At 47.8% G+C, this 15,004-nt stretch overlaps 1 protein-coding gene across 1 annotated transcript in view; it reads left to right on the forward strand.

Moving 5' to 3' along the window:
- The first annotated feature begins 906 nt into the window (after positions 1–906).
- PRDM11 (PR/SET domain 11) overlaps positions 907–15,004 on the forward strand; it is a 46,694-nt gene continuing 32,596 nt past the window's right edge. The window contains exon 1 of the mRNA XM_062495907.1: positions 907–922. The gene's annotated coding sequence lies outside the window, so the exon portion shown is untranslated. The remainder of the gene's footprint in view (positions 923–15,004) is intronic.

A 15,004-nucleotide genomic window follows, 5' to 3' on the forward strand; every position in this document is an offset into this window, starting at 1 on the left:
TTACAGTACAGTAGGCACTTCAAGGTGGAGAGTTACGAAGAGAGAATTTATTTCTCAGGACTGCAGAAAATGGTGTTTCGAAGGGCTACAGAAAAAAAAAGGGAAGTAGTTCCAAGAATCCAAGCCGGCACATTGTCACCACAGCCCTGTTTGCACACAAGTCCATTGTCAATCGAAGGAACTGATGGCTATTTATCCATTCCTCTCTTTACCCTCCGATGTGCCTCTTTTGGCAAAGCAGCTGAAGAGTTTGCATTGTTTCAAATTTAACGCTTGCAGATGGTTTTATTTAGAATTTGTTTTATTGGTGAGACATGCTTCCTCTGTTTATTAAATTTTGCCTACTTTTTGTCATCCCTCATGTTGCCCGCAATTTCTGCTCAGAGCTCCAGGGTAGGGTTTGTTGTTACTGTTGCTGTTGGGTGGGTTACTTTTTGCGGGGGGTAATTTGAAGTACGATCGAGCTCCGAGCGCTGGGGAAACACCGCGTCTCCTCATTCACTTTTTCCCGCGAACAGCCCGAGATTCCGGACGGGCGGGCAGAGGCGCGGGGTGCTGCGGGGGGACAGGCGACCGCCCCGGGGCAACTCCGCCCCTGGCCCCGGCCGGCGGGGGAGCCCCGGGCACGGCCGCGGGCGGGGGTCACGTCTGGCCGCCGTGCCCCGGAGGCGGGCGGCCGGGTCCCGCTCCGCGGGGCGCCGCGGCGGTGCCGGGCGGCGGCAGGTGGTGGCCGCGGCAGCGCCCGTGGGGGAGCCCGGCGGCTCCGCCGGGACGGGGCCCCTCGGTCGGCGGCTCCCCCCGCGCGGTGCCCGCGGGCCGTCCTGGCGGGTTCTGTCCTGCAGAGCCCCCCCGAGCCCCCGGCCGGCCGCGGGCGCTGATCGCCGGCGGCTCCGCGCGGAACTCGCAGGCTCCGGAGCAGGAGGTGGGAACCGCGGGCGGTTTGGGCTTGCTCGGCTTCTTCTGCGCTTGTTTTTTGGTGTCCCCCCCCCCTTGCTGTATGCGGCTTTTGGGGTTTGTTTTTTATTATTTCTTCCCCCTCCTCTTTTTCCACCGCGGGTATTTGGAAAGGAAAGGGAGGAATGAAGCGGCCCCGGGAAAGCCTCAGCGGGCCGGGCCGGGCCGGGCCGGGCGGGCCGGCGGCGCCTCCCCCCGGTTCGGGGGGTCCCCGGGCTCGGCCCCCGAACGCCCCTCTCTTCCGTTCTCCATGTCATTTCCTGTGCTAATAAGATGGTGGTCACGGCCGGGAGGGAGGGAGCCGCCGCTGCCGCCTCCGCCGAGCCCGGCCCGGCCCCGGGTCCTGTCCTCGCCTGGGACTAGCCAGCGGGGCCGGCGGGGTGGGAGGGCGCAGCCAGCCGGGCTCCCCCCGCCCCTCCCGGGCGGAGCGGGCCCCCCGACGCCGAGGCGGGCTCCCCGCGCCCGCAGCGCCGAGGTGAGTCAGCCTCGCTGGTAGCCAAGGTGGCCACGAAAATGGCTGCGGAGCGCGGGGGGGAAGCCCGTCCCAGCCCGGGGGGGAGGTCCGGCCGAGGGGTGCCCGCAGCGGGCGGGGCGGCGGCGAAGACCCGCGGGCACAGGTATTTCCCCCCCCCCCCCCCCCCCACTTTCCCCGCCCGCGCCGCTTTTCCCCCCTCGGGGCGGGCTACGCGGGGCCCGGCCCGGCCCCGCCGCTCCCGCCGCGCCGCTCCCGCCCGCGCCGCGGCTGCGCCCGCCCGGCCCCCCCGCCCCGCCCCCGGCCGCCAGCGGGGCCGCGACTGACGCGGCCGGCGGCCAATGGGCGGCGGGGGCGGGCGGGCGCGCGCCACATTGGAACGCGGGGGCGGGGCCGCGCGGGGCGCTCCCGGGCGGTGGCATCGGCGGGACACGGGCACCCCTGGGGACACGGGCATCCCTCGGGACACGGGCATCCCTCGGGACACGGGCCCCCCTGGGAACACGGGCCCCCCTCGGGACACGGGCCCCCCTCGGGACACGGGCCCCCCTCGGGACACGCACCCCTGGGGACACGGGCCCCCCTCGGGACACGGGAACCCCTGGCGACACGGGAACCCGCCTGCCGCATAGCCCGCTCCCCGTGCACAGCTCCAGGCAGAGCTGCCCTTGCGCCGCTTAGCCGGGATGCTCTCTTAACTCGCGCAGAAAAACTCCCCATGCACGTTCTTGGGTCTTCTCTCTGTGTGTTAGGGTTTGGGTTTTTTTTTTTTCAAGTTGCAGAATTTCTCAAGGTTCTTGGCAATTGGTCCTATATCGCTTATATTTTAGAGGGAAATGGATGATGCCTCCAAACTCCCTTTTCAGAGCCCTGAAAAAAAAAAAAAGTCGGCCTGTGGGCAAAACTGTTGGCTCAGTGTTGCTTCCTCTTTTTCCTGTGATTAATGCCTCTCATTAGTGGGAGGAGAACTGGCAGGACCAGCTTAAAAAATACCAACCTAACCGTAAGATCGGATTGTTTTCCAGCACTGCAGGTGTGTGCAGCAGTTTGTTGAGCAGCACAGGAACCCCAGCCCTAAATATCCAGCAGCCCCTTGGATCTGGTCCTGCCAGCAAGGTTTAACTCCCTGTGGGACTGGCAGAACACAAGCTCGCTGCCTGGGTTGGGCTTCACACCCCCTAAGTTTCCGTTTGTCTGATGACCAAGATTATTAGCAGTGAAACTGGGAAGGGAAATGAGTCTCCTGACTTTCTAACTAATTGTGTATAAACTCCACAACAGACAGGCGTGCCTCATAAGGATGGTGTGCTTTTGCTTTTCAAGTGCAAGCTGCAGTCAGAAAAAAAAGCATTGAGTTGATGGGTGTTTGCTTCTTGCAGTGGGTGCTTTTGGACCAAAGGTGCTCCTGCTCTAGAAGAAGTAGTTCAGCACAGGGCAGGGTGCCGTGGAGCTCTTGAAATACATGCAGCCTGCAAAGAGTTCAAATGTTAGTGTGGCCAAGGACTGTGTTAGCAAAGGAGGGGTTGGCTGCTGGAACCACTCACTGGGGGGATTTGAGGTAGCCATGGGAGATGCCAAAGTTTGGCTCTTAGCTAAATGCTGAATTGACCGATCTCACTGCAGCATGGATTATAAGGACCAGGGCCAGTCGTTGTTCCCTCCTGCCCAGGAGTCATGTCAAAGGCCGCTGCTCCTTCCAGCTGTTTGTGGAGCATGAAGGAGGTCCTGAGCCTCCTGACCCAGTACTGGCTTTGGTGCAGAGGTCTCTGGTTTTGGGATACTGACCTGTTGTTCCTCTAGCATTTTTGTGGACCATGCATGAAGCGTGGTGCTCTCTGGTGCAGTTTATGGGGGTTCTCACTGTGAGCCTTGTGAGTCACTGATAGCAATTACTTGCACTTTTTTTAACAAGTAAAGGGGAAGAGTATTGTGAGGGTGATATGTGATTTTAAATAATGATGGCAAAAACAAGGACTTCTTTAAAACCTGTTATTTTTTAACTGAAGCAAGGTCCATCTTACTGGATGGGGGCAGCTTGTTTGTATTCCTTTCTGGAAAGTGATGGCACTTTGAAATTGGAATTGGTAGGAGCAGTGTAAAGGTTGTGAACACTGCAGGAGGAATCCTGCATTGCAGCAGGCTGGCTTTGCGATCAGGGGGATACAGGCATTGTGGTGAGTGGAAGTTGCCACTCTGAGTCAGGAATCAAAGTGTGTATATTAATGAGAAATACAAGCCAGACAAGAGAGGTCTTTGGTCTTTTTATAGAGAGTACTTTATCCTTCTGTGTTAGTTTTTAATACTCTTTTATTTTCTTTCTTTTTTTTTCTCATGCTGGTTGATTCCCAAGTGAAATTGTGGGGTTTTAAGATTTTTCTTCCCCCATGTCCATTTATGCAAGAGAAGTATATGCTTTTACCTAGTTCTTTATTCTTAAAGTTGCTGTTAGCAGAGCCTGTCGCTTGCTGATTCATCTATAAGTGCTACTGAACCACTTCAAGAGCTCTTAAAATGCTGGCTCATATTTGTGACATTTTGCTGCAGCATATTTGAAATTGTTACTGCCAATTTAGTGGTGTTACATGCATGTGTAAATTTACACAAAGAAACTAAATGTAGTCCCAGAGACAAAAAGTTTTGGGTTTGTTTGGGGTTTTTTGTGGGGTTTTTTTTGTTTGTTTTTTTAATTTGATAATCAAATAGTAATGCTATAAGTTAAGTCGGGGACATTCAGAACAAAGAAATAAGCTGCTAAAACTTGATCTGAAGGTAGAAGACTGGGTACCAGTGAGAAGTAATGTCTTTTGTTTCCAGTAGAATGAGTGAAGGTGGGAACTTCTCATGCCCACTCTGCACTGGGTATATGTGTATCTGAGATACATCATTTTCCTAAGTGAAGCCAAAACAAGCAAATATAACTTAATTTTCCGTCTTATATTGCAGCTTTCTGGCATTTTAAGAAATCTGGAGTCGGCTCCAGATGGATGCGCATCAGGGTTTGCTTGATGTATCTTCTTGCATCAGTGCTGAGTTATCTAATTTGTTCTCTCACTTGAGCACAGGCTCTTCAGACCCCGGGGCTGAGAGCTGCTTGAGGCACAGGCATAGCTGGTGGAGGGGAGTCAGCATGTGCCAATATCTGCTGGCATTGAGCAGGTGGCAGAATTCCTGCTGGCCTGCTACTGGGCAGCCCTGCTGTGGGATGCTGGCTTCGCTGCTTCACGTTTCACCCCTTGTCATGCTCGTGGCATTTCTCATTGTAAGTGCGTCTGTACAGCGCTTCAGCCTGAGGCTCTCTTGTAGTGGGTGAAATTTCTTGGACCAGAGATCTTGTGCAGCTGCAGACAGTTCTAGTGCCTCCTCTTGCACTGACCCCTCTGCAAGTGGAGTAGAGAAGGCTTTAATTTCACAGGGTTTTCTGTTCTCCCTGTGACCTCTTCTCTGCTACCAAAGGTGTTTTTAAATAAAGCCTATAGAGAAATGTTCCTTCTCAAGCTACATAGTAAAATGTGGCTTTTCAGGAATTCCTGCTAGTTAAACTTGTCTGAGCAAGTGGATTCCAGTAGCAAGTCCGACCACCCCAAGAAAAGCAGAGGACAAGGTGAGAGGTTTGTGTCACCCTGTATGGCATCTTCAGGAAGAAGATGAGGGAAAAATGCTTTGGAAAGGCAAGAATTTTGCAGGTACAAAGAGCAGTGGAAAACAGAGCTGTCCTGTGGCATCTTTGAAAGGTAGAGGCAGTCAAAGTGGATGGAGAAGAAGCCTGGTGAGAAGAGCAACATGAGTATTCTGTGTAAGAGAAGTTTTTCTTTGATGTCTGCCACACTGGGCACAATACTGATTGAAAATACTGGGAGAATTGAGAGCAAAAAAGCAGAGATGGAGAAAATTTTGAATTGACAACTAGAATCACATTTTCCATGTGTTTTAGAATTCTGGTCACTGTCCTCAGCCCATAGGCTTTGAAGTTCAACTAGAAGTGAAGGTGGTACTAGCACAGGCATTTTTCCAACTTCCATCCTGAGCTCTTCACATAAGTGCAAGAACGCGTATTTCTGCAGAGACAGTCAAACAATTAAAGACATTGTCATTTGAAGCTTTGCTGTTGCATTTCTTGGTCATCACTCCATTTGTGGGGGCAGGATAGCTTGTATCCTTCAGAGCTGTTGCTGAAAGGGCACTTCTCTCTGCAAGTCTGGGAGGCAGTTCTCTGGCAGTACTGGGGCCCAGAACAGTTCCTGTGCAGTCAGAAGGTAAAAGCATTATAGACAGAATTTAAGGTTTAAGCTGCAGAAACTGGCAGCTTCCAGCAGTCAATCAGTAATGCATACTGCAGAAGTGTTTCAGTGCAGTCCCTTGCTCATGGGCAGCCGTCAGTAAGGGGCCCATCGGAAGGGTCTGTCATAAGCCAAGTTGTCCAGTTTGAGCATGCTCTGATAAATGGCTTCCTTTCTCTGCCCCCTTTCTTCTCCCTTCCTTAGGCTTTGGCTTTTCAGCAAGTCTAGTTTTCCCTTGCCTGTAGTGACTTGTCCCAGAGGAGGAACTGCTGTTCTAAAGTCTTGGCATCAAGCCCTGCTGGGGCTGCCACTCCCAGCACTCACCTTGCTGCCTGTGCTTCTGTCAGCTGGGACTGGCTTCTGCCCGTGGAAACCTGGCTGTGGGTAGTGGGAGAGATGCATAAGGACACTGGTGGAAGTTCATGGGAGGTGATGTGGGGGATTATCTCACGTGGCAGCTCTAGGGTTGCTGTAATTAGCTTCCCTGAGAGCCAGCAGTGCTCTTGCTTTGTGCAGTGGGGAGCTGAGGCACTGAGCATCCTGTACTGGTCCTCAGGTCAGGTCATCTCTGTGGGCTGCAGGGAGCTGGCTCCAGGCTCCTGACTAGGGATCAGAGGCTGTCTCTGGGGCACACAGCTCCAATGGTCCTCCACTAACACCCTTTCAGAGTGTTGAAGGTTGCTGACTGGAGCTGATATTAGTCAGGGCCATCAGTCACTTGCAGCCTGATTATCAGTGTGAAATATTTTCCAGTGCATTCCTTTTTTAATACAATGAAGCTTTATTATGAAACTCTATCATTGTTGCATCTGTTTGTTGTTTGGGGCCATAACAAGTAAGGAAGCAGGAAGAGCCTTTGCAGCCCTGGAGGCCTCTCATTTTCCTTAATTGGGAATGCCTTTCTGGGTCTCCACATATCATATAAACTGCATCATAATATGCTGGGTGGAGTTAAGTGTGGTCATTCAACTGCAGACTCAAAACTGAATGTTCATATCATCTTCCTTGAAAGATGTCTTAAGTTTGACCCATTATGTTCCTCTTTACACCTCTTATTTGTATAAACCTTGGCTTCTTAATCTCTGTGTATATTAAGGGAATTTGCTGTTGTTTGGGTCTTTAAATTTCTTTTCTTCTGATGCTGCTGGAGTATTTAATGTGGTCTGCTGCTTTCTTTGACTTGGAGTCTCCTTGCTTGGAAACACTAATGAGAATGCTAAATATGCCACAGTTTGCCCAGTCCAGTCCTTTTATCAATGCAGGGGAAATTAATGAAAACACTTGGAAACTGACTGAAGGGAAAATCAATACTGATGACACAGAAGCAATAAAATATGTTCTATAGTTGTCATGTTTCACACCTAGGCTTGCCAATTATCTTTTCCAAGATCGAATTAGTACAATCAGCTTTTGAAGACCAGAAGCTTTTAAATTATTAATTTTCTCTTCCCTTTGTGATTGTAAAGACAACATAATTATGTATGGTATGTTTGTAAATTGCTTTTTTCCTTGAAAATTCTACCTCAGGTAGTCAAGGGCTGCTGTGTGGGTATAGAGGTGGCTGACCCACAGTGCAAAGTCCCACCAGCTAATGCTGCATTGCTGTTGAAAAGGTGGTACTTCCAGAGCAGCAGATCCACTGATTGCATCTCCTGGACCTGCTGAGACAGATGCTAATATGTCCTTTCTAGCTGTAATGGAGTTAACTGATGATTGGCTGGGTGATTTTTTTAACCAAGTCTTATTCCTAGTCAGGTGTTGAGATGCTGCTTTTGAATTCTTCTAGGATAGTTGGTGAATGTTTGTAGTCCCTTAGCAGCTTGCACACGTGAAGTCATTCTGACATACTCCTTTGGCTTTTTGGACTGGAATTGAATGAGTTTTTGGGCTCTTTCCTTGCTTCTGCCAATCAGTGTTTTAAAAATATCCACACTGTAAAGGACCAGGTATTTCTGTGCAACCCAGTACCTTTATGTAGAAGATGCACTTAGGGTTTCATGAATAGACCAGAAGCACTTGGCCCCTGCTAGAAATTTTTTTCTAGTTATTTGTGTTAGGATATACAGGGTCTGAACACCCTTCTCTCTGTATGGAAGGGAATGTGCAGATCAAATTGTGGCGGTGGTGAATTCAGCACACGGATATCTGGTTTCTTGGCAGATCTGACACTGGGAGTATCTGGACTGCTGCCTGCCTCAAGGAAAAGGGGGTCGGTGTGACCCATGCTCAACCACTACTCATCCAAGCCATGTAACATGAGTCCTTAACCTGTAGACAGATTTACCAGCTCTGAATAATGTCTGTTGTGCTGTGAGATCTTATCTTCCTAATGGCCTGCTAGAGGGTACAAATGAGGAGAAATAAATACTGCTCTTGCTTTTGCTTCCTCTGCATTTTGTGGAACAGTTGATGTGTTCTCATTTTGCCTGTTGTGTTTCTTAGTGCTTTTAAAGGGCTGAGCTAGTTTGTCAGAATTTTGGGAACAAGTGAAAGTAAGATCTGCTCCTACCTTCTCATTTTCTCCTACATACTCTTTCCCTTTTTGCTGAACAAGTAAAAAGAAAGGAGCTGCATGCTGTGTCCTGAAGTCCAAGTAGAGTGAAACCACTGTAACAAGCAGAGAGGCACTGTCCTGTAACATTCTTCCACAGAAACAGGCACCAACTAGAGAAATGGTGCCAAAGCAGGATTTTAGCTTTATTTCACATATGTACTCATAGGTACTGATGGAATGGGGATTCCTCTGCACCTGAAACTGCCTGCCTTGGTGCTCTAGAGGCTTTTCAATTTTGTTTGATTCTTGAACCTTTTGAGTTGGGTGGTGGGAGGGCACATTGTTCAATAACCAGGTGCCTCCTGGAAGTCCAGAGGTCTCTTGGAGGAGTGGAAGTTTCTCATCGGCCTTTGGGATAAAGAACTTTGGGTTGTGATTTGTAGGCAATACAGTCTGCTCAAGAAACTTTGTCATGTGACTGTATCAAGAGTGAAATTGTGTTTTGTGATTCCTGACAGAATTTAGCAGCAGTCTTACAAAAAAATCACTTGTGTATGTAAAGGCAGACCAGCACTTGGTCTTTGCTGTTGAGTGTGTTGTTGATTTTGAGCAGGAAAAGAGAGCTCTGGCAAAACGCACTGAGTTTTCTGAGTTGTTGGGGCAGTTTGATTTTAGTGCATAGCTTGGCCATGGCTCACAGGTGTGTGTGCAAGTCTGTCCATCAGTATGGTCTTCTGACACCACTAAACATTCACCAGTGGAAGAAAAAGATAGCATACTGCAGCTAATCTTTCTTTTTGAAAGAAAGGAAAAGCTGGAACTTCTGGAAACATGTTGAGTAAAAGGCCGTCTTGTTAGAAGATGGATGTGCTTTCAGAGGGGCTAATTTTGACACTAAGGAAATACATGTAGAGCTGATTGCTGGCCAGGTGCCAGTGACTGAAGGGCACTGGAGGCTGAAATGCCAGGTAGTGCTGGCACTTCGGCCCATGACGGTTGGGTTGCATGAATTATCTCTCTGCCTTCCAGCTAATTTTATCCTGTTGATTTTTCATGAATCATTTCCCATCTCCGTGGGTTAGAAATTAAAGTGGATGTTTGCTAGCCAGAATAGCCACATCTGCTATTTAGAAACTAATGTCTGGGGTTTGGTTCCTGCCCACCCCCACGCCTTCCCTTCCCTTTCCCTTTTCACCTCCATCATTGTTGAAAAACATGAATCACCAGTGTTGCTCACCCATAAAAATTTTTAGGCTGACCAGGCTGCACAGGTGCAGGGTTCTTCTGTGTGCATGTTACCTCACTGTAGACAATGGGGTGGCAGGCAGATGCTCAGTGCTATGTATAGACAGGGTCCCAGGTGCACGGTGATGCAGACAGGACCTGACCAGGGCATCTTGAATTTATTGCACGTGCTTTATAAAACATTAAAGGCACTCCAGTGTATTTTCCCTCTCCCAACACAGAAGAGCAGGAGTGTGACAGTGGCCCAGCCTGGCGTGTGCCTACCAAGCACTTCCTCTCTTCAGCTTTTTTGTCTGTCCATGAATGAGAGTAAAAGGTCGTTTGGGCAGTAAATTCACATCTCTGCTTCCCTTTGTTGAGCTGTGTGCCCTTGAGTGCCATTGCAGCTGACAGCTGGGCCAGCAGGAAGGGAAGGATAAGTTCATTATCCAGAAGTTGAGTGCTACAAGTCGGGATCCAGGGACCCACATGGGAGTTGAGAAGCGTGTGGTCCTGTCAGAGAACAGTTTTGCTGGCAGCTGTGCTAAGGAAAAAAGCACATTCCCTTGAAATATAGTGAGTGCTAGGTGAATGAGAGGAGGTCTCTAGCTTGCTTATGTTCACTTTTAATCACTTTTGGTGGACTGCAGCAAATGCAGGAGCCTGAATGAGTGATTGTGTTGGGACAGTTCTGAAAATTACCAAGTGGATGGCCCAGGAAAATATAAGCTGGGTAGCATGACACCAATGCTGGGTAAATATAGAGTTAATCATACCTGAAAATTGCTATCATGGAAGGTGTTTTATACTTCTTAAAAAGGTCTGATTTTGTTCTTTGAGAAGCTTATTATTGGTTTAAAGAGACATCTCTAGATGTGATATATATTTACATATAAGAGGCAGTGTGTGAACTCAGTGTGTGAGAACCCAATAAATATCCAATGCCAGAGAATATCAATATGTGTGGCTTAGGAAGTGAAGGTAGCGATTGATAGAACCAGCACCCAATAAATAAATTTAAGTGGCAGTATAAACAGTAAGGAGGATGAAGGATACTCTGAGCTAAAGGACAGTGCTGGCACACTAATAAATCAACTGTTTGAGGATTAACTTTAAGATGGATGTAGAAAGTATCTTTTCAGCATCAAAAGATCACGGTTCTGGCATTGCCACCTTAGATGAGGGGAGCAAATAATCCAGCTATTTTAAGCTAGAGCTTGATCATTTTACAGAAGAGTCTCTGCAATGTGATATGTAGAGGCCGTGTTTTCAAAGTAGACTTGATGACCCTTCTCTTCAGATAAGGGGAAGGGAGAAGCCAGTTCTGCCTTACAATTACTCAGTGATGCAGAAGAAGACATGACTCATCACTGGCAAAATGTGTAGATGAAACATGTTTGGTCAATTGTAGCTGTTGATAGGAGCAGGACAGTGTAATGCAGTTTGTTTGGTAAATGAGGTTATTGAAACCGAATCATTTTCAGGCAGACGTGGAGATTTATGAACCTGGAAAGGCATGTCCTGAACGTGATCTGTGAAGGGAGGCTGTGTCCTAAGCCATGTGAGAACATGGGGGTCAGAATGGGCAGGCGGCTCTGGGGAGCTTTCTGTGCCAGGTCCTAGCTGGAAAAGACAACCATGATTCTGGACAGAAATAGGGGGGTAATGAATCAGGGTGAGGAGGTCATTTTGTGTCTGTAAACCTTATATTTACTTCAGACTCAGTCTTACATCAGTGTGGCTTTCTAGTGCCAACATCTTGAAGTAATACAGAGAAAATTGGGAGAGTTACACAGAAGAATGATACAAATTGTTGGAAAGCTGAGAAGATACTGCGTGGGTACATATCCAGGACTCTGCAATGTATGTGGTTTTATTCAGTGCTTATCAGTATTGCTATCCAAACACCTTTCAGTCGTGCCTTAAGGAAGAAGGCTTACAGCTGCCACTTAGTTGTACTCTTATTCTGTCCTTAGGGAGAAAAATGGTGAAATAACAACTAGTTTTAGTACTGGGGTTTTGTGTCTGTTTGTTTTAACTTTATAAATGTAGGTATATATTTATGTTGAAGCCAAAGGCAAAGAAGTGCAACTGGCAGTTCTGACCAAAGATGGTGAGGTTTATTACGCCCATTAACCTGGGAAGCAATTCTTTCCAGTTGCTCAATGTCCCAGCATGCTGAATATTTCAGCCTTTCCCATCAGATTCCAGGGCCCTTTGAAAGAACTGCTGCCTGGTGCCCAGAACTAAAAAGAATCACATATGACTTGTCTGTGATGGGGATTAACAGCTGAGATGAACTCATGAAATGTTGGCTTCTCTTCCTCTTGCTAGTCTCAGATGGAGGTTTTGTCCCTTTTTTAGGCTAAAATGAAAGGAGTGGGATGTACAGGGTGTCAGTCAGATTGTCCTAATTCTTAATTCTACTCTTTAACTGTGAATATGTGAGATCAATGCAGTGAGCTGATTACAGGAAAAAAGTTTCCATGTATTTTAAAAATGCAAGTCACTTGTGTATCCTTTCAGCTGCAGTAAGTATCTGCCTCGGTTCTGTGGCATGTTGTATTGTTTCAGAGCCTCATAGGCTGCATGGGAGCATTACATTGTCAGCATTTTGCTTGTTTGAGTCCTTGCTCAACACTTAACATGGAGAAGTTGGATCGAGTAATACCTGCTTTGCATAGGCTGTGGTGATCCATGGCAGTGCATGGCCCAGTATATGGATCCTTTTCCTGCTCTCTCTGAAGTCAGCAGAGGGCAAATGCTCTGAGACCACAGCACAGAATTTTATGACAAATCTTGTAAAGTTATCAGTGTGTTCCATCTTCACTAGAAGCCATCATAAGGCAAACTTAAGACTGGTTCAGGGGTTATTTCATAGATTTTCTGCCTTCTTCCTCCTCTGAAACGTGTCTGTCATGAAGCAGATCATGGAGGGTTTTGATAACATGTTTTACCAATGAACCGTGTGACAGCGTGAACTCATCTCACATCCATTTGAGACTACAGGAGGAGTTCCTGGTTGGCAAACTGGAATTTCCCTGTTCCCAACTTGTCTGCAGTGAGGATGGCAGCGGGAATTTGAGGTAGTGGTGCCCCATCCTGTTTGTCATGTCAGTTGCTGGTCTTGGGCAAGTTAAAACCAGTGGTAACTCTCAGCGCTCCCTGCTGTAAAACAGGTTTAAATCTTGTGGTTTTGAAGCTTGCTCTCCAAGCTTCTTCAGAAAGCTGCAGAAAAACTGATGGTGTTTCCAGGTATTTTTCTTGAAGTCCTGACCTTCTTCAGTGTTTTCAAAATTTGAAACTCAAACGACATATTTCATACTTCCAGTGAATTTATGTCTGGTGAGTGTAGTGGCGTAATTGACAGTGAGTTAAACAAGTCCTGGTCATAGCCCGTGGCTGCTCAAATCCTGCATCATGCATGACATATAATTTTCACTAATTAAATTGGAGTTTGTGACTGCGTCAGCTTGTTGCCAGGTGTGCTGGCTGCATTCAGCCTTGCTCCTTGGCCGTCAGAGAAGAGCCCTGGCCTTGCAGCAGGCTGGGAGACAGGTCATGGGGCCTTGCCCTGCAGCCACCAGCCTTTGCTGTGCTGGGACGCTGCTCCGCTGCTTCATGCACAGAAATGTACTTTTCTGGGGAAACTGCTGTGGCAACTGTTGAGGCAAAGCAATTTTCCCAGTGGAGCATTGGCTTGTATCTGACTGTGGACAGTGGTCCTCCTCTGAGCAAACCGGCTGTCTCTTTTACCCTGTGGGATGTTTGATCTTTCAGAGTTCGCACTGGCTGTAAGCATGAGCTGCGTACTCGTACCGGTACTTCATGAAGTGGTTGGCATGGCTGAGGACCTTGGTGGGGCGTTCATCTCAGGGAGAACGATCAGCCTGGCTCTTCCATGGCTGTATGGGGGGCAGCTCAGAGCCTTGAATGCTGTGCTTTAGTTCCAGTTCTCAGCTTGTCAGTAGCTGACTGATCTGGATTACTATTTCTGGTAATAGTATGCAGCTGTAGAAGAAGTGTATGAACTCATGTCCATCTTTCACCATGGACTTGCACTTTAAAATGTGGTACAAGCTACTCAAGATCTGCCTTAAAAGAAGAGGGGATGACCTCCAGGAGACCAGCAGTGAGAAGCTGAGTGGAGGAACTGTGTGCTGAGGAGGGGATGGATTCCTATATGGCTGTTTCACATGAAAGAATGTCCCAGTCTGGGAAACCTGCCAGTAAAATGTAAAATTAAATCTCTGTTTTGGAGGCTGATCTATGCGGATAAGAGCCTGTGACTGTTAACTAATAACTACAAGAGGGGCAGTAATAAAGGCAGCATACTCGAGGACAGGAATTCACAGGTTCGTTCATGCTTAACCCCATTTGGAGTCTTTTTCCTGCATTAGAGATTAACAGCTCAGATGTTCTTGTGTTTTCTACTTCCCTGATTTTGAGCAATATGGCAAAGCCGCTGGGGATCTTAACATGTGTCATGCAGACGTGACAGGTCCTTGCCTACTTTGTAAAGAAAACAGAAGACGTTATGCGGCTGTGAGCCCAGGGATGCCTGCTGGGATTTGTAGAAGTCACTCTGGTGTCCTGGATTTGCTGAGGACTTCTGTGCACAACTGCCTTTGCTGTCCAAAGCACTTGATGTTGTGTGCAAACAGCACCTGGGTCATCACAGCATCCCTCTCACTGAGGGATTGGCCTTGCTGGCATGCTGCTGGGACATTGCACTAGGTTGTGTGCCCGCTGAACACTGAGGGGGCTAAATGTCCTGGTGGGCACAGGGACATGGGCAGGTGAGGCCAAGTACCCACGGGAGTTCCCTCAGCAGTAATCAAGGATCCTGCTGTGTTTATGCTTACATGGTGCTTCTCCACATCTGAAATCTTCAGAGACTCTTAATATTTAGGTGTTAGAACAAACACAGTTACAAAAACCGCCAAGAAAACCCCAAAACAATGAAGTGGAGGGAGTGAAAACTGCAGAATGTGAACTAGACTCTTGTAGCTGTGGAAAGCTAAAGAAGGAGGAGAAACGGCAAGAAAGAGAAACCAATGAGCAGTGAAATTACAAAAAATTAAATGCCACTTTGAATACATCAGAAGCTAAAATAGTGCTAAAAGCACAGTCATCTGCTGAGGTCTGGAACTGGAGAAATGTCATACGTTTCTTTCCTGAAAGAAAAGGAAGAAGGTGGTACTAGTTACAGCAGCAGTGTAATGCTCTCTGTTGTAGCAGTAGCTTGGGAAATTAGCAAATAGCAGCCTACTACAGCAGTACATTTTAAAGTTTGCTATTCTGGCTTACTTGCATCCAGGGATTTTTAAAAGTCTGTCTGAGCAGCGCTCTCTGGGCCATAAATGCTAATTTTAAAATATTTTTTTTTAAAAAAAGCATGCATAATGAGTTAGACTTTAAAAAATGTTGTGTTACTCATAAGCGAGTAGGCCAATTTCAAGTTTAACTGGGCAAGTTAAACTAGGCTACCCACAGTCTGATTTTCACTTCCAGTAAAATAGTGTAATAGCTGATATGGATCAGATTGGTCATGATTTAAAGGGGTATTAATTATAATAGTCT

Source organism: Cinclus cinclus, chromosome 6 (assembly GCF_963662255.1).
Source record: "Cinclus cinclus chromosome 6, bCinCin1.1, whole genome shotgun sequence".
NCBI classification, from domain to species: Eukaryota; Metazoa; Chordata; class Aves; order Passeriformes; family Cinclidae; genus Cinclus; species Cinclus cinclus.